The sequence below is a fragment of the Haemaphysalis longicornis genome, unplaced genomic scaffold (genome assembly GCF_048455015.1).
Source record: "Haemaphysalis longicornis isolate Haplotype H1 unplaced genomic scaffold, Haemaphysalis longicornis Haplotype H1 scaffold_6, whole genome shotgun sequence".
NCBI lineage: Eukaryota > Metazoa > Arthropoda > Arachnida > Ixodida > Ixodidae > Haemaphysalis > Haemaphysalis longicornis.
In genome coordinates, this window is record NW_027526407.1 from 60,237,785 (window position 1) to 60,254,624 (window position 16,840).

Consider the following 16,840-nt stretch of genomic DNA (forward strand, 5'->3'; position numbering starts at 1 on the left):
AGCCGAAATCCTTCCTGTTCTGTGGTAGCCGTGTTCGGTGAAACAGCAGGCAGTGCGTGATCGCACCTGGCGTTGCGCATGCCGCAGTCGAAGGACACTTAACTGAACGGGTAATAAGCTGCCGCGAAATTTGTAGCCGGCGGAAAGAAGAAACAAAAAATTCCCCCGCATTTCCCCGAGGGGGAGAATGTGAAAGTGCGAATGCACGGTTGTCGGCCCGCTTGCGGCGCTTGCGCTCGGCCCCCGCAGCCCACCGCCTCGCCGCCTTCTCTTCCATCTCTTCCATCGGGTTTGTAGTATCACGTGTACACCACGCAGTTATCAAGCCGCTATAACGCCGCTGAGTCGCCAACGCACGCCGCTGACGACGTAGTTTGAATGCGTTAAAGATATAAGGCGCGTCACTAACACTGATATCAGCGTCGCGTCCGTGGCTTGGTCGGTAGAGCGTCGCGCTGCGGCCGCAAAGTCCGCGGATCGAAACCTGGCGCCGGATGCTGTTTCTTTATAGAGGAGCACTGCGGACGCCGACGCCGCCGCCGGCGGTGGATGGTTTGGGGTCGCTTATAAAGTGTATTCACACTTAAAACGTACTTCGACGAAGACAAGATACGACCATGGAGATACGACAGATACGGGCGCTTGTATGCGTCTTATCTTGTCATCGTGCATGACTGTTTAACGCCACGTTTTCTTTTTTCTTGTTAAACTAGTTGGCGGTCGGTGCACCGGTGCACCACGAAGGCAACGTTTTAAGGCACGCTCAAAAAACTTTCCAAACTCTTCAAGCAATTTAATATTTGCAATAATGGTAAAATTAATCAAATCACATTCTCTAAGGAGTTACTCCCCAAATAATAACATTGTTCGCAGCTACAACCTTGGCCTGCGGAATAGCAGGCACAACCGTTCCGGGCAAAATACGCTTTACTTCATTTTTCCTTAGTTTTAAAACAGCCTGTTTTTATTTTCCACTTGTTCTGTTCGGTTGTACTTTTCGCACCTCACAAAAGAACCAATGTCGCGTTAACAGTAAACAACTTGCAACAAGACACAACCAGCGCAGTCTTTACCCGGGATTTTTTTTTTTTAATTTACATCATCTTGCCATTGATAAGTAGTAAAGTCTTTAAGAAAACGGCAGATGTGCCTCATTAGTCTACACCCCTCTCTGTGCTTTTTTTCAGGACCACAGACCTGAAAACGACCGCCATTGCTTGCGGCGTCGCAAACGGCTCGCAATATATATAATAACTAACCTACCGAATTCCCAAATGACCAGTTAACGACTTTCAGCGGCACCTGTTTGGGTTTAGCGAATGACTGCTCCCAAGACTGCCACCTCGGCCTTGAACACCCACATATGGTGCGGCGCAATCGCTTCCGTTAGGAAAGCCGTTTCCTGAGTGAAAGCACGTATACATACACCACATGAATAAGCACAAACACTGACGTGCAGAGTTACAAATACCGTCTTTAAAGTTGGGTATCCAAGTATTTTTTTTAATAAAGGAACACTACAAATATCACTCATGTATTAACGAAATGTCTCAGATATGCGTAATGTTTTGTTTTTGTTCAACAATGTTCACAAGTATGAACACAGCCACCCGAATCGCCTTTGGTGAGTCGTCTTCTTCTCAAGTCGTCTTTAGCTATGGCTATCGCTTTTGGAACATCACTTGCCAATTTCTGCGAGCGCTATGCGCTAGCTATATCCGCAGTCGTTGGGATGTGAGTGTGCGCATCGAACCCATTCGCTTCATTCGCTATCTCTCCTTGGTCCCTTAAGGTGTCACTTTCGTTTCTTAGAGCACACGTTATGCCAACATTCTGCACATTCTTCAGTTTCTTAACTGCGTCATTTGTTTTTTGATATACTTCCGGACTTTAGAACTTGCTGCGACGGCGAAAACTACAAACGTTGACGCGCATTCTGTAAGTGACGCATGCAGCCAATGACAGCAGTCTTCGTGTGGCAGCTGGGCCGCACGGCATACAAAAGATTAACCTATAGAACAACAGAAATACACGGGTACAGGTCGGGTGAGGGGGGGGGGGGGGGGAGCGATTAGTGAAAGCACGAGACACAGTAGAGCAGGAAGGAACACCGGAGAATCCGGAATCCGAAACAATGGCCAAAACAATGAAGTGTTTGCTCACCGCCACCTCCACGTGGCAACGCATGCACTGCGTTACATCCGCAGTTTAGCAACATTCACGCATCAGTGGGGCCGCAGCATGTGATAGTGTGTACGTGCGCATCCGCTGTGTGTACACGAGGGGTCATGCGCCACATTCTTTTTGCATGCGACCTTTGTCTCGCCTGTGCGTGACTACTGCGCATGCCGTGCCGGTGGTAACGAAGTTTGCTCCCGCTTGCCCTGTCTATAGGGAGGGATATGACGCACTCGTGACCTGCTAAATTAAAAACAAATTCAAATAGACACTTAAAGGAGCCATGAAGAAAAAATACAACTTCCTTTAATTTGGAAGAACTAGGATTCAGTATCTCACTCAGTTCCATTAGAGCCACAAAAGATGTTTTTATAACGAAAAAAAAGCAAGGAGTATTTAAAAACTTTTAAATGTTGCGCCACAGTGACGTGTTATGAGCAAGAATGACGTCATACGGGCCAACCATAAAACATAATTTTCAGTGCGTTAACTGCACGTTAGCCTTCAAGTGATGCGGTCAAATGAAACTAGAGGCCCCATTACAGACATCCAGTCATGTGTCGCGGCGACAGATGAGTTAGGCGGCCGCCAATCGCACAAACAAGGTTCCGTGACGTCACAGAAAAGTTGCGGGAAATTGCCTAGGGGGTCGCGACTGCTTCACACGTTTTCTTTCATATCTCCGTTATTTGTTCGAAGATGGCGATGATATTGGTGTCATTGTTATCGGGACTAAGCAGTCTTTCTAATAAACCCAACTTGTATTTTGTGTTCATGGCTCCTTTAAGAAGGCGTTGAAGAGAAAACACAACTTTGTCCAATTTGAAAGAGTGGGCCTTTCGTAAATCACTGAGCTTCATTCCGGCCGCGAAAGACGTTTCATTACCCGTAAAAACGCAAGAAATATTGAAAAAACAGGTTGATTCCACTGACACAGGAATCGGTAAAACACGAAAGTGAAATGTACAGCGAAAGCTGCAGCTGAGCATGATTTGCGGGTCGGCGATGTCCTGTCGGCGGATGTCTTGGCGAGCGGAGTCCTGCTGGCGGGTCGCTTTGGCAAAGGTGTACTGGCGTCACTTCCGTTACGGTTATGACATTGACGAAATCTTGGTGTATCCCGGCATAAAACAGTTTCGTGCTAAAACATAAAACCCGAAAACGACGAACCATAAGTATAACATACTCTTTAGTACTAAAGGTTGCTTCCCCGCAAGAAGACCCTATGTGCAGGGGTGCGCCCTTCACAGGCCGCTTGCTTCGTTGTACTGGCGTCATTTTCGTGACGGATATGACGTGAGTAAAATCTTTGTGTATCCCGGAATAAAACACTTTCGTGTTAAAAAACTTTCATATTTCGAGCTGCACTGACATACTGTGAGCACGAGTGACGTAATATGGGCTAGCACTAAAATCATAGTTATCAGCGTGGTAACTGCACGTGATAATTCAAGTGATACCATCAAACGGAACTGAAAGCCCCACTGCAATCGCCGAGTCCGGTTTCTTGGTGATGGTGTAGGTCAGCCTCCGCCATTCGAACAAACAAGATTCTGTGACGTCATAGAAACGTGGCCGGAAAATGGCTAGGGAACCACCACTGCTTCACATGTTTTCCTCGATATCTCCATTATATTTTTGAAGTTAGCTACAGTAGTGGCAACGTTGTTATCGGGCCTGACACGTCTTTTTAATAAATCAAGGTGGTATTTTTTTTTCTCGGGGCCCCTTTAAGACTGCTCACGCGTGGGAATGTGAAAGCAATTCGGAGGTTCCTCCCAGCAGGTAGACGCTGTATAGGATCAATAGTACGCACTAACGAGAGCGCTGAAAGCATACTGAGAAGGTGAGAGTCAGTCCGCTCTCTTCTATACTCGGGAACCAGTTAAGAACGGCAATAGCTCATGTACGGTATCCCTCCGCCGAAGTGAGGGACCGGGATGTCAACGGGCGCGCGCGTTTTGAAAGGTGATTGCTATCAATGTGCGATACAGTCTGCCTGTTCTCACGTAGTTTGTCGTCGCTTCAGTAATTTATAACCATATTAAGTCTGAAAAATCACGGGAACGGCTCACGCCATGTTCAAAATATTCCCAGCAACGCACTACTTGCGCCGCGCGGAGTAGCATCCGGCTGCGGTGATGAAGCACAGAGGCAACTTCCGTTGCCGTTCTTCAGTTGTACCTGGGTATAGAGCGAGCACTACTTTCCCAAAACCAGCTTTCTCTATGGCTGGGGTGAACCTGTTCACCTCACGTGCCGTCACGTACACTGTAGAGTCATAGGCACCTGTCACTGTTGATTTGGCGTCGGGGTGGCGCACTGGGATTTAGCTCTGGAGACGCGGGTTCTAATACCATAGGAACTCCAATGTACCAGCGCTGGCTTGGATGCCCCGCAACTCCCGGTGTCCAGGGCTGATTCAAAACGGTCGTCCCATACATGTTCTCCTTGAATAAGGGACCAATCCCACATCACCATGCTCAAAATAAAGTTTTTCAACAACAACGATTATCTTTTCTAGGTAACTGCGGTGATTTTACTAGTTACAACTTGGTCCATCTTCGGTACCGGAGATGAACGACAACGCCGTGTTTTCGCACAGTGGAGCACGTAATACTCTCGCATTAAAACAAGACGCCTCCTACTTTTCGCCCTCGGTGTGCGAAGACGTCGATAACCTTCAGGCCATGTGGGAAGAAACGTCCCCAGGTCGCGTAGTGTACAACAGTAACCGGTGGAGCGCAAGGAGGTCGTGATCCACATAATAGTAGCATGTTCCGCATAAATGAGCAAAAAATTAGGTGATGAAAACTCATGTTCTTTTATTATAGTCTCATCCACTTAAAATCTATCCTCAATCCGCAAAAAATCTGTGGAGCGTTACTGTAGCGTAAGCTACACTGGCGAGGTTGAGCAGTTTCGCGTGGACTTTGAAGGGCCGTTCTGCGCAAGCGCGAGGAGACTCTATAGCATTGGATTGGATTGGGTTGGATTTGGTTGGATTGAATTGGCTTAGCTTGGCTTGACTTGGATTGGATTGCATTGGATTAAATTAGGTTGGATTGGATTCCAATAAAATTGGAGTAGGGGTGTGTAGAGAATTGGGTATGCACATTCACCGGTCTGCGCATTCCAGAGGAGTGACGTCATAGATGCGGCAGACACACTGCCGCCGGCACGTGCCCAGCTGTGTGCCTCCGTTGCGCAGTAGCCAAGTCTGACGCTGCGCCGGAGCCGCTTGATAGCCGTTTCGCGTGGCTCCTGGAGAGCCGTGCTTTGCATGCGCGAGGAGCAGTGACTGTACTGGACTGGACCCTACTAGAGTGGATTGTATTGGACTGGACTGCACTGGATTGGATTGGATTGGATTGGACATCGTTTTAGCAGCAGTAAGTGTGATAATCAGGTAATCCTAGTAAACCAGGAAACCTCAGAATAACCAGCTGAATTTTAGCTCACGCCACGTATATCCTGGCATGGCAGCCTACCATTGCATGGGCATATACATGGCAGCCTACCATTGTCCCTTAAGAAGAAAGTGTATAAAAGATGCATCTTACCGGTAGTCACCTACGGGGCAGAAACTTGGAGGCTCACTAAGAGGGTTCAAGTTAAATTGAGGAAGACTCAGCCCGCAATGGAACGGAAGATGATAGGTGTAACATTAAGGGATAAGAAGAGAGCGGAGTGGGTCAGGGAACAAACGCGTGTTAAGGACATATTAGTAGAAATTAAGAAGAGATGGACGTGGGCAGGGCATGTAATGCGAAGGAAAGATAACCGCTGGTCATTGAGGGTAACAGAATGGATCCCTAGAGAATGCAAGCGTTGCAGGGGTCGGCATAAAGTTAGATGGGCAGATGAGATCAAGAAGTTTGGGTGGATAAATTGGTCGCAGTTAGCATAAGACTGGGGTAATTGGAGAATAATGGGAGAGGCCTTTGCTCTGCAGTGGGCGTAGATAGGCTGGTGATGATGATGTGCAACCAGAATAATAAGACGTGAACATGCGGGTGGGAGGTATTGAATGCGATATCGTCTTAATTTTTGATTTAGTGCAGTCAAATGTCGGCGCGCTAACAGACCTGCACGCTGGCCAACAGTGATTTGCATAAAGTGCACGAAAAAGCACACACAGCTCAATTGGTTATTTTAACTCGTTTAAACATAGGTTGTTCCATTAACAAAAAGCTTGAGCTAGCAGAAATCCCAGGCATCCTTCACGTTACCTTTGGTTCATAAGAACGCTGTACACTCAGCTACAGTAAATGGAGACTACCCAATAGCTTAGCAAAGGTGACGAGTTTGTATTTCCCGCTCTTCTACTTCTTCTGGCCGCTGTAACGGGGAAGAAATGCGCCCATGCACGCCGCACAGATAAACAGCGCAGCAGTGACGTGCGGCCGGTGTTTGACGTATGACGCGGGGCCTTCCCATTTGAAAATAACGTGCAGCAGTCTGTTTGCCATTGCCACGTGGCCCTATATGTCACGCGCAAAAATCAATAACGGAAGACATAGATCTGTGTATATTTCGATAAGGCAACTCGAATGCCGCAGTTTTAGTACAATTTTAAAGATTTACCAGTGTGTACTACGACACCACTATAAGCTGGATGGCTTTGGTTGTCATATGGCAATGAGATAGATTAGAAGGCCGCAGATAATATTTCTGTTCGGGTAGTTAGGGGCTCACTGTAGACGTGTGATTTGCGGTGCATCGACCGAGCTTGCGCGTGTAAACATCAGGAGGGACCCGTACCGCGCGAGATTCAAATCGCTGCATCGCATGTTCGGGGCCATTTTTATCGATCCCCCATTGTCAGACTGCACGAGTGGTTGGCCCTTCACTTTCTAGCGTGCGTGTTATGTTCGCAGGCTACAATTACTTTTTAAAATTGATATAGTTTGAATTGCACAAGTCTAGGGAGAGATCTAAACCCAGTACTTACCAAGTCCGCGTGTACATCACACGGTTTTTTATATGAGCCAATGACGAAATCACCCGGGAAATATGCGAACGTTGTTCGTGCATAGCGAGCTGCGAGCCAACCAGAAATTCGATATATCGAACAGCGAGCGTAGACCCCAAGGGGATGTAGAGAGACACCACATGCCCCCACGATTTTACCACAGCCGCTGTTTTAATGTGCACCGCGACGGTCTGAGATCAATTGTGAAATCCTTTCGCCGACGCCGAAATTGGCAGTTAACTCACGGTCGTTTTTCTTACCTTAATTTAGGCGGGGACGTGGACCCCTTAGGTTACAGGGTTGGCGCTTGGACGAGTTGGTGGATCCTGACAACGAACAGAGAGCATTTCGTTTCTTCCGCGAAACAAAATGGCGCCGTGGTTCCCCCTTGGCTTGAGCTAGAAAATAAGAAAAAAATGTGCTGTTTCCGGATTTTGGTATACACTATCGCTTTCACCCCGAATCGTGGTATACGTGGATTTTGGTATACACTATAGCTTTCACCCCACTCAGTTTCTCTCGAAACGCTTCGCTTTTATCTTTAATGTACTACATTTTTTATTACTTTTATTTCTTTTCTGACTGCCGCAAATCAGAGTGAGTTACACGAGCGAGAACACGAAATGGAATGAGAACAGTACGCTAACCAGTTGGTTTTAAGCCACCTGTAGTAGAATAGAAACATTCAGTGCAGCGAACCAGCACATAAAATGTGAGTTAAACGATCAGCTAACGATCTACACAAAACTCCCTCACCTAGGGCGAAATGAACACTGCACAGGCAGCGACGAGGGGGTGATGAGCAAGCGCAGTGTTCCTGGTCTCTCCTCTGACACGCCTCATCCATTAGCGCTACATACTTGTGTTGTGAAACTTCCGAAGCGTACAAGTTCAGGCACACATGAACCTCAAGGGTACATAAAACATGTCATATTCTAGGAATCTTGATGTCACTTGTAGATATACAATACTGAGCAATGGCAAGCTATCAAATAAACAATTTGAACGCTCATTTTTCACCCCTCCCCCATTTTTGTTTTCGGAGTTTACTCACTCACTCACTCACTCACTCACTCACTCACTCACTCACTCACTCACTCACTCACTCACTCACTCACTCACTCACTCACTCACTCACTCACTCAGCTATTATGTGCAAAAACACATCAGTCGTCGTTATCATCTCCTGCAGCCTGCAGGTGCACCGGCATAAACAAACCCATCGTACGAATAACAGCGATAGATGGCGTAGTCGACGTTCGGAAAAAAGTACGTTAAAAGTACGTAAAAAAGTACGTTAGGCAATTCAAACCTTGCCAAGAAAACATTGCCGCAGAGGGTATTTAAACAAATTACAGTCAATCAATCAATCAATAACTTCAGCTGGTGCCGGACGCTATTTTTCCCCGTGCAACTGTCTCTTTGTCTCCAGCCCGCAACTCGGGCAAAATTAATGTCCCAGAGACGGACGTGCCCTGTTTGACTACGCCGCACGGGGGTCGTGAGTAACGATTGTGCATGGCTGATGCCCCACTCCACGCATCGTGCGTCAATAGTGCGCCGATAGAAGCCAAGCCCCCCAGCACGCTCCGTACACACGCCACCCAGCGTCGACGGAACACGAATAGCGACGCCAAAGCCGTGCCTTCCTCGTCCACGCCTCCCTCGACTGGGTCATTCCGCAGCCGTTCCACGCTTAGGCGACTCGCTCTCTGCCAGCCTCAACGGAGAGCAACAAACAAAATATGAATATTGCCGCAACGACAGCCTGGAACCTCGGTGAACGGCAACGACTGGGCTTGCAGTGTGTGTGTGAGTACGAAACCTGTTTTTAGTCTTTTTGAATGCGCGCTACGTAGTATCAAGTTGTGCGTAAGCAAACACTTCTCAAGGTCATTTCGCGCGTCGTGAGCGTCTCCAAAATAGTCCCTTGACGAACGACAACATGGTCCACGGCGCTCATTCCGTTCAAATGCGAGATCGGACACATGAACGGATTATTTACTTTACGGGGAAGAGTTGCGCTTTTAAGGCTTTGCAATACTGAACCCAAGGACGCGGGTTCGATTCCAGCACAGGGCGGCCGCTTTTCCGATGTAGGCGAAAAGCAAAAACGCTCGTGTGTCGAGCTTTCGGGGCATGTTAAAGATCCCCAGGGGGTCCAAAGTAATCCGAAGCGCTATAATCCTGCGCGCCTGTGTAGTTTCGCTGCGTAAACCAGCACAATTAAAAGAAATTAAGTTGGGCTTAGGGGCCTTATATCAAATCGTTGGCAGATACGATTATTACCAGTTAGATTGTAAAGAGACCATGAAGGAAATATGCAACCTTGCTTAATTTTGAATAACTGGCCTTTGGGTAGCTCGCTTAGCCCCGCTACAGTGACAAGTGACGCTTTTTGAACAACAAGAGAACTCAAGAAGTATTAGAAAACTTACAAATTTCCCGCCACTTGACGACAGCAGTGACGCTATGCAGGGAGCACTAAAAACGTATGTAGAAGTGTATTAATTTACGTTAGCATTGAAGTGATGGGATATAGAACTAGGGGAACCTGTACAATCGCACAGCCATGCTTCTCGGCAGTGGCTTTGATATGCGGCCACCAGTCGCACAAACAAGATTCTGTGACGTCATAAAAACTCAGCCCTAGAGAGGTTGGTAAGACTCCACTGTTTTGTCTCTTGTCCTTTGAAGCTTGCAATAAAACCGATACCGTCGTAATGGGACAAGGCAGTCTCTTTTAATGAACCGAACTCGTATTTTGTTTTCGCGGCCTCTTTGAACACATAACGGTTCTGTATCTTAAATATATTCTTGCGTTACAGGCATTTTGAAATGACGTGTCAGACGGTGGCATTCGAAGTTTTCTGTGTTTTTCAAACTGCGAGTGCTGCCACCTGTCTAGACGACAATTTTAACGTGGACGTTGAAGGCTTCAATGCTCAACCGGCGTGTTTGGGATTCGCTATACTGCTGCCAAGTTTCGTTCGCGTAGCGTGATCAAAAAATTAACTACAGGGTTAAGTTATACCAAGAAAAGGTTTTAATTATAAACTCATTATGATTGCAACATGGGCAAATTTATTCCCCTATTACTAATTACTTAGGATAATTAGCTATAGCTATGGACCTTCTTTTGCTTGTCTGACCACAGAGGTCCTTCGTTGTTGTTTTCTTTTTAAATGCTTAAGCGTTCCCACGTAAACTGAACAAAGAAGCCCCTCTGTCCATTTGTAACGCTTGACGGGACACACTTTTTCAGCGTGAGAAAATTCTGATTGATTGTGGGGTTTAACGCGCCGACGCAACGCAGGCGATGAGGCGCGCCGTAGTGGAGGGCTCCGGATTAATTTAGACCACCTGGGGATCTTTAACGTGCGCCGAAATCTCGTACACACGGGCGTTTTTGCTTTTCGCCTCCATCAGAAAAGCGGCCGCCGCGGCCGGGAATCGAACCCGCGACCTCGTGACCTCGTGTGAGAAAATTCTAATAACAAAACACCGCAGAGCCTTGATATTTCATTGTATTTCGCTTAAAGGTGTCTTCTCCGCGATGCATTTGTGTGCAGCAGTGAAGTGAACTTTAGCTGGGTAGAAGAGATGTTAGAGATGTACAGGGCTGAGAAATTGAACATCAGAAAGGAAAATTTCTACGATAATTCCCAGGGCAGTGCTTTGCTTTTTGAGTCTAGAGCAGGTTGCTTGCGAACAAAGAGCTTTCTGGGGAAGTATTCACAAAACGATGGGATACGCGTGGTCTGCGGAAAAGAAACAAACTATGCGGCACATAGTGTTAGAATGCAAGGGTATTCATCCAAATTTACGTGAGGGAAATATTCGGCTTCCAGAATCACTAGGATTTAAGGGTAGCACAAAGGAAATAAATTTCAAGACTGTCGAGGGAACGAAAAGAAGATTAGAATATTGGTGGACAGAAAGCAAAGAGGGGAATATTGCCTAGGACAGTTACCACATGTAACAAGGAAAAAAAAGTATTTTGTGTCTAATAAGCTTTCTGTGCCTGCCCTAAGCAGCGCTAGTATTAAACTAAGAGTATAAAACATAAGTATATTAGTCCTTTTTGGTAATATGACATGTCGTCACCACGCTACGAAGGGTAAACCTATAGAAATCATCATCATCATCATCATCATCATCATCATCAAGAGAGCAGAGTGGGCCAGGGAACGAACGCGTGTTAAGGACGTATTAATAGGAATTAATCAGAAGAAATGAGCAGGAGATGTAATGCGAAGGCAAGATAACCGTTGGTCATTAATGTTAACAGAGTGGATCCCCAGAGAAGGCAAGCGTGACAGGGGGCGGCAGAAAGTTAGATGGGCAGATGAGATCAAGAAGTTTGCGGGGATAGATTGGTCGCAGTTAGCACAGGACCGGCATAATTGCAGATATATGGGAGAGACCTTTGCTCTGCAGTGGGCGTAGACAGGCTGGCGATAATGATAATGATGATGGTGATGATGATGATGGTGATGATGATTGTACAGTAATTGTTGGGGGTGCAGATTGTTCTATGGACGTATTTTCGAAAATGTCCCATCAGACTCGTCCTTTTGTCTCGCCTGGAAAACGTTATTCCCAAAAACACATTTGCGCATAGTAGTGAGGGCGACTATGACGGAGTTCAGGGTATAAGAGGGCTGCTCACGCATCTGTTGCACAATTCCCGCTTGCGAAGTTTCTCCAAATTTCGTCGTTTCATCACTCGTTAGTTTTCCATCTTTCCGTGTAAAAAAATTTATTCAGTAACTTGCTGTTGGAAGTGCAGTTTCACCAACGGAGAAATATTTCTTCAAATCGCGGCGTTAAGACGTCGTGCACGAACGTACGGATGTTTCTCTTTCAAAGGCAAATTGAGAGCCTCAAATGTCGCTTGATGACATTCGGCTAGGTCGACATTTGAACCCAGTGCCTTTTAAATATGTTGCGTCACAGCTGAATACCGACATCTCAGTCGAAGGACGTGAAATTGGGAGACATTTGAAAAGCCTGTGTAGCGGGGTAATTAGACTAGTATGGCTTAATGTTCGATTTGCAACGGAGGGCAGCAAGTGAGGTGTACAGGTTTGATACTTACCTTACCAAATTAGCCTTTTGAATGTGTAAATCATGCACTGAGCTTTTTCTACGCCGATTGGAAGAAGAAGAAGAAGAAAGAAAGTTCATTTCATTCTTTGTATACAATACAATTTGACCATCTGGGCCCTTAGCCAACCTGGCTAGTAGCCGGGTACCTTGCTTGCGCTTGCTTGCGTGATAAAAGTACGCTCGGATGTGTTGTTCACCTCACACCACCCTCCCCGCAGATTTTTTCGAACAATATCGGACATTTAGTTAGCGCTTGTTCAAAGTACACTAGTGAGCGGAAGAACCTTGCAGAAGCATTACTACGTTTGGAAACTCGCCCTGTGTCCGTACAAGAGATTTTGGGCACGTGGGCTGGCATCAGGAACCGAAGACTTGCCGTTATTCCTTAGTGACTCCTGTCTGGATTCTCGGCTCTAGGTTGCGAAAAAAATTAACAGAAATCACGTGCTGAATAGAGGACTGCGACAATCTTATTCAGCGCCACGTTGCATGTGAGGCGTCTATTGGTGTTACTGCATGTAGATAGTTCGTTTGTCGATTTCAGTGTTATTTCTCATACCTTCCCTTTTCTTTCCTCTCTCCTTTTTTCCCCCGTACCGTTGCCCCAGTGGGAAGAAGCCGGCCCAAGATCAGTTACTCACACCCACCTCTTCTCCTTTTTAATATTCATTTACTCTCTCTCTCTCTCTCTCTCTCTCTCTATATATATATATATATATATATATATATATATATATATATATACAGTCGAATCCCGCTACAACGAAATTGACGGGACGGGCGAAAAATTTCGTTGAAGCGAAAATTCGTTGAGGCGAAATCTGCCGCAACACACCACGGAAAGGCCAGAAAAATAGCCCCGTATGCTTCCGCATCATTGGCAGCATAATACAATGTTTAGAAAAAGGAGTGACGCGCAATAACGTCATATTTATTCGGATAACAAACATACCAATGGTTATCTGTTCTTTCACTGCACGCGAAGAACGCGTTGCGGAGTGGGGTGAAGAAATGCAGGCGCAAAACGTATTGCTGTACAACAAGGCGTGTCCACCGAGCTGATTACTTGCAGATAGCTGCTAGGCCGTCGGAAGCCCCCCTGTCACTTGTAGCAGGAGCAGTGCCGTTATCTTATCATCTGACACGGCGCGGCAGCTACTGACCTTGGCAGGTTAGACGCGCGCGCTTGCATTTAACACAACTGCGCGCTCATGACTAAGATAGGATGACTTGGCTTCAAGACCAAACACGCAAACATGATTTTTGCTCTTGGCTATTAAGAATGGTAGAAGGAAAACGGCAAGGACAGCTGCTCAAAACGCATACATGACGGCGCCGCGCCAGCAGAGGAGCACATTTGTGCGATTTCAACTGGATACGGATTGGCTGTAGCTCCGGCTTGGCGAACCGGGCCTGCGCCTCATGTAAAGACGGCCAGCCACATCGTTATCACCATCAAACAATGGCGTCCGCCTACGAGTTTTTTTTTTTTTTTTTTGGCGGTGTGGCCGCATTGCGCATGTTTTCGGTGAAACTAAGCGTCCTGAATGTATAAAAAGTTACAGATAGCTGGCGCTATGCTTATTTTACTGTAAAATAATTGTTCAAACCCAGCCCAAATCATCGAAAATTTCGTTGAAGCGAAAGCAAGCCTGACAAATGGTTCGTTGAGGCGAGGACTTTGTTGCATGGACTTCTATGGCTGGCTGACGGGGAATTGGAAATATTTCGTTGAAGCGGAAATTTCGTTAAAGCGGCGTTCGTTGTAGCGGGGTTCGACTGTATATATATATATATATATATATATATATATATATATATATATATATATATATATATATATATATATATATATATATATATATATATATATATATATATATATATATATATATGTATATATCTGTCGGGCTTTTAAATAGTAGTATTTTCATATGTGACGAAAGTGCGACACAAGGAGTTACAAATGCGTTACAAGCGTACAAGGGGAGCCTCCTCGCTGAGTTCCCGCGTGGAAATGCTCACGCTTTTAATTAAAGGGACACTGAAGTGAATTTGTCAAGCTCCCGTTTTTGCTTGTACTGCGTAGAATGGCTCAAATTAGCACACTTTTCATCGCTTATCCGGTTGACAAATCGGTAATTATTTTACAAGGCGTGAAAGAAGAAAAACTACCATGCGCGGTTTGCGGCGGCCGCGCCAACTAAAGGATGTGACGACGGGAGGAGACGCACCGTGATTGGTTAGCATTCAAGCAAGTTGCGGTTTCGGTTCTGTGAAACAACATGCTTGACATCCGACGGCATCGTTGGATGGGCATTCTCGATATCTCAGTAATCGTCACACCGTGCTCCTGCCATGTTGTCGGCTGTAAAATGCATAAGGTAAGCCTCCCAGGACGGCTTGGAATCGTAGCAATCACTAGCCGAGGCCTACGCAGTGGATGAACGCCCTCCGCGTCCCCGCAGACGCTCAAATGCCATGCGCTTTTCTCCCATATTTGAAGCTTGCCTCACTCATGCCTGTATCGTAAAAAGTGTGTTCGCACCAGGGCAAGGGTCTGTTCATTCTGGCCTGTGCCCACTGCCCGCAAGCAGTCGGTGCTTATGGCAACAGCACGCCAACGAGAACTCGCTAGCGCGTCACTGTCAGCCTGCGCGCGTTCTGTGAACTAGTTCATGGAGCAGTGAACGTTCCGGCCCAAAAAAAGTTGAACTCAGTATAGAAAACATCAGCTGAAAACGGAAAAGCAACTTATAAAAAGAAAAAAAAATATACCCCCAGAAAAAAGAATATACCCCCGGGGATTCGAACTTGTCACGTGACTTGCAAAATATCACACCTAGCGCCCGAGACCATTTGGCCAGGGGCCAGAGCTGCCAGCGAGCGAAATATGAGGTATATAATGTATAACCAGTTTACACTTTTATTTAGTTTTAGCACTTCAAGCAGCTTAGGTGACTATTTGTTTTATTGCGCTCGTGCAGTAAGCGTCCCCCAAGTTTCCACTATATGTCACGTCTAGCAATTGCATTTCTTAGACGGAAAAGCGTTCGCAGATGCGTAGTCGTGCTGCTGACCGCTGTGCTTGTTCTCCCAGCGCAAAAAAGTGCTTCCTGCACCCTAGTTTAACGCTGTACGGTAAAATGTTCAGTTGATTTTATTTTCTTTGTACCTATATTGACTTCGCTGACTCTTCTCCTGCCTTCAAGTGGCCTTATATTTTCCTACCGGCGTACCAGTCAGCGAAGCGTCGCATGTGTGCTTGTGCAGCGCTTGTGTGAAGCGACCTTGACTTGGAGCTAGATACAGTGTACAAACTAACAAAGTAAAGAAAGGCACATTCTTCCATTCACAAACGTGTCCTGGCTTCGTTTCAACTGAGTGAACGAATTGCAACGACCCGTCGGCGGCCGGTGGACGAAACGCTGGGCCGACTGACTCTGTCGGAAGGCCGGCAAGCCGTGCAGTAGCTCAGCCAATTGCCAGATCATCTCCTCCTGACGCCACACGAAAACACCACAGAAAATGGGCGAGGGTTCAGAGAGGAGGACAGCATTTTCGAATTGATTTTTCTAGTAAATAAATTCGCGTAAACGCGCTCAGAGTGGTCGAAACAGGGCCTAGGGACTCCAGACTACAATTTGCGCTCGTAGTCCCGCAATGTTTACAAATCACTTCAGTGTCCCTTTAATAGTCCCAGTAGCAGTTGGCGTAAAATTTCCCACAGATACAGGCAGAACAGATGTGCTTGTAGACACCAACCCATACGCTGCAGGTTTCAATATCCCCCGAGACATTTACTTCGGTTTAATTTCTTTAAATTGCTTTATTAAACTGACGTGCTCACCTGAAAAGGGTTGTTTTAAACAATGAGCGCTAACGAAGTGTGTCCCTTGGTGTGTCTGTTTGCGCACCGTTGCCAGCATTTTATCTATCCTCCGTGCAAGCCAGCTAAATATATTAAAAAACTTTAATACTTGTGTTGTTTCATTGTTTTTATGAGCAAAGCTGCGAGGACGAATTGGCTTGTGTTTTTGTTTTTGAGTACTCACTAGCCGGTACAGCCAGCGAACGGGCTCGATCATCCCAAGCAAGCCCAAAGAAGCATGGTCGGCCGTTTTCAAATGGCAGGTTGCAGAATGGTGCTTCTCCGGCTGAACAGTCGGTCGCACAGCGCGATATAAAAGAGAAAAAAAAACTATGCGTGCGAAGGGAAGGAAACAAATGTCGCATCCCAGGTGCGGCCGTGTTCAAAAAGAGTGGAGAAACAAAATAAAGTAACGAAAACCCAACGTCTGTCTCTCCGCATGCACTCCGCCCGAACTGATCACCGCACATGTCGTTTTCCATTTCCCCGCTTATTCTCGACGCGTCACTTTGTACATTCGCGTTTGTCGCAGTGGAAAATTCTATTGCGTCGCATCAGAACGAATGATTTGATAGAAATGGTCTTTTGCGTTTTGAAGCCATCGAAGGGTGTTCGTCTGACGCCGTGAATTGGTAAGTTTGTGCGTGTGTATTTTTTTCCATGGATTTATCTGGTAAATAATGTTTAGCTGGCAAACAATGCCT

General features: G+C 46.4%; 1 protein-coding gene across 2 annotated transcripts in view; it reads left to right on the forward strand.

Annotated features, from left to right (window-relative positions):
* The first annotated feature begins 8,668 nt into the window (after positions 1 to 8,668).
* LOC144142777 (transmembrane protein 45B-like) overlaps positions 8,669 to 16,840 on the forward strand; it is a 31,790-nt gene continuing 23,618 nt past the window's right edge. Inside the window, exon 1 of one of the 2 annotated variants that reach the window (XM_077674495.1) lies at positions 8,669 to 8,965. The gene's annotated coding sequence lies outside the window, so the exon portion shown is untranslated. Of the gene's footprint in view, positions 8,966 to 16,590; positions 16,769 to 16,840 lie in introns of those variants that run through there. The other variant, XM_077674494.1, reaches the window with a different exon arrangement.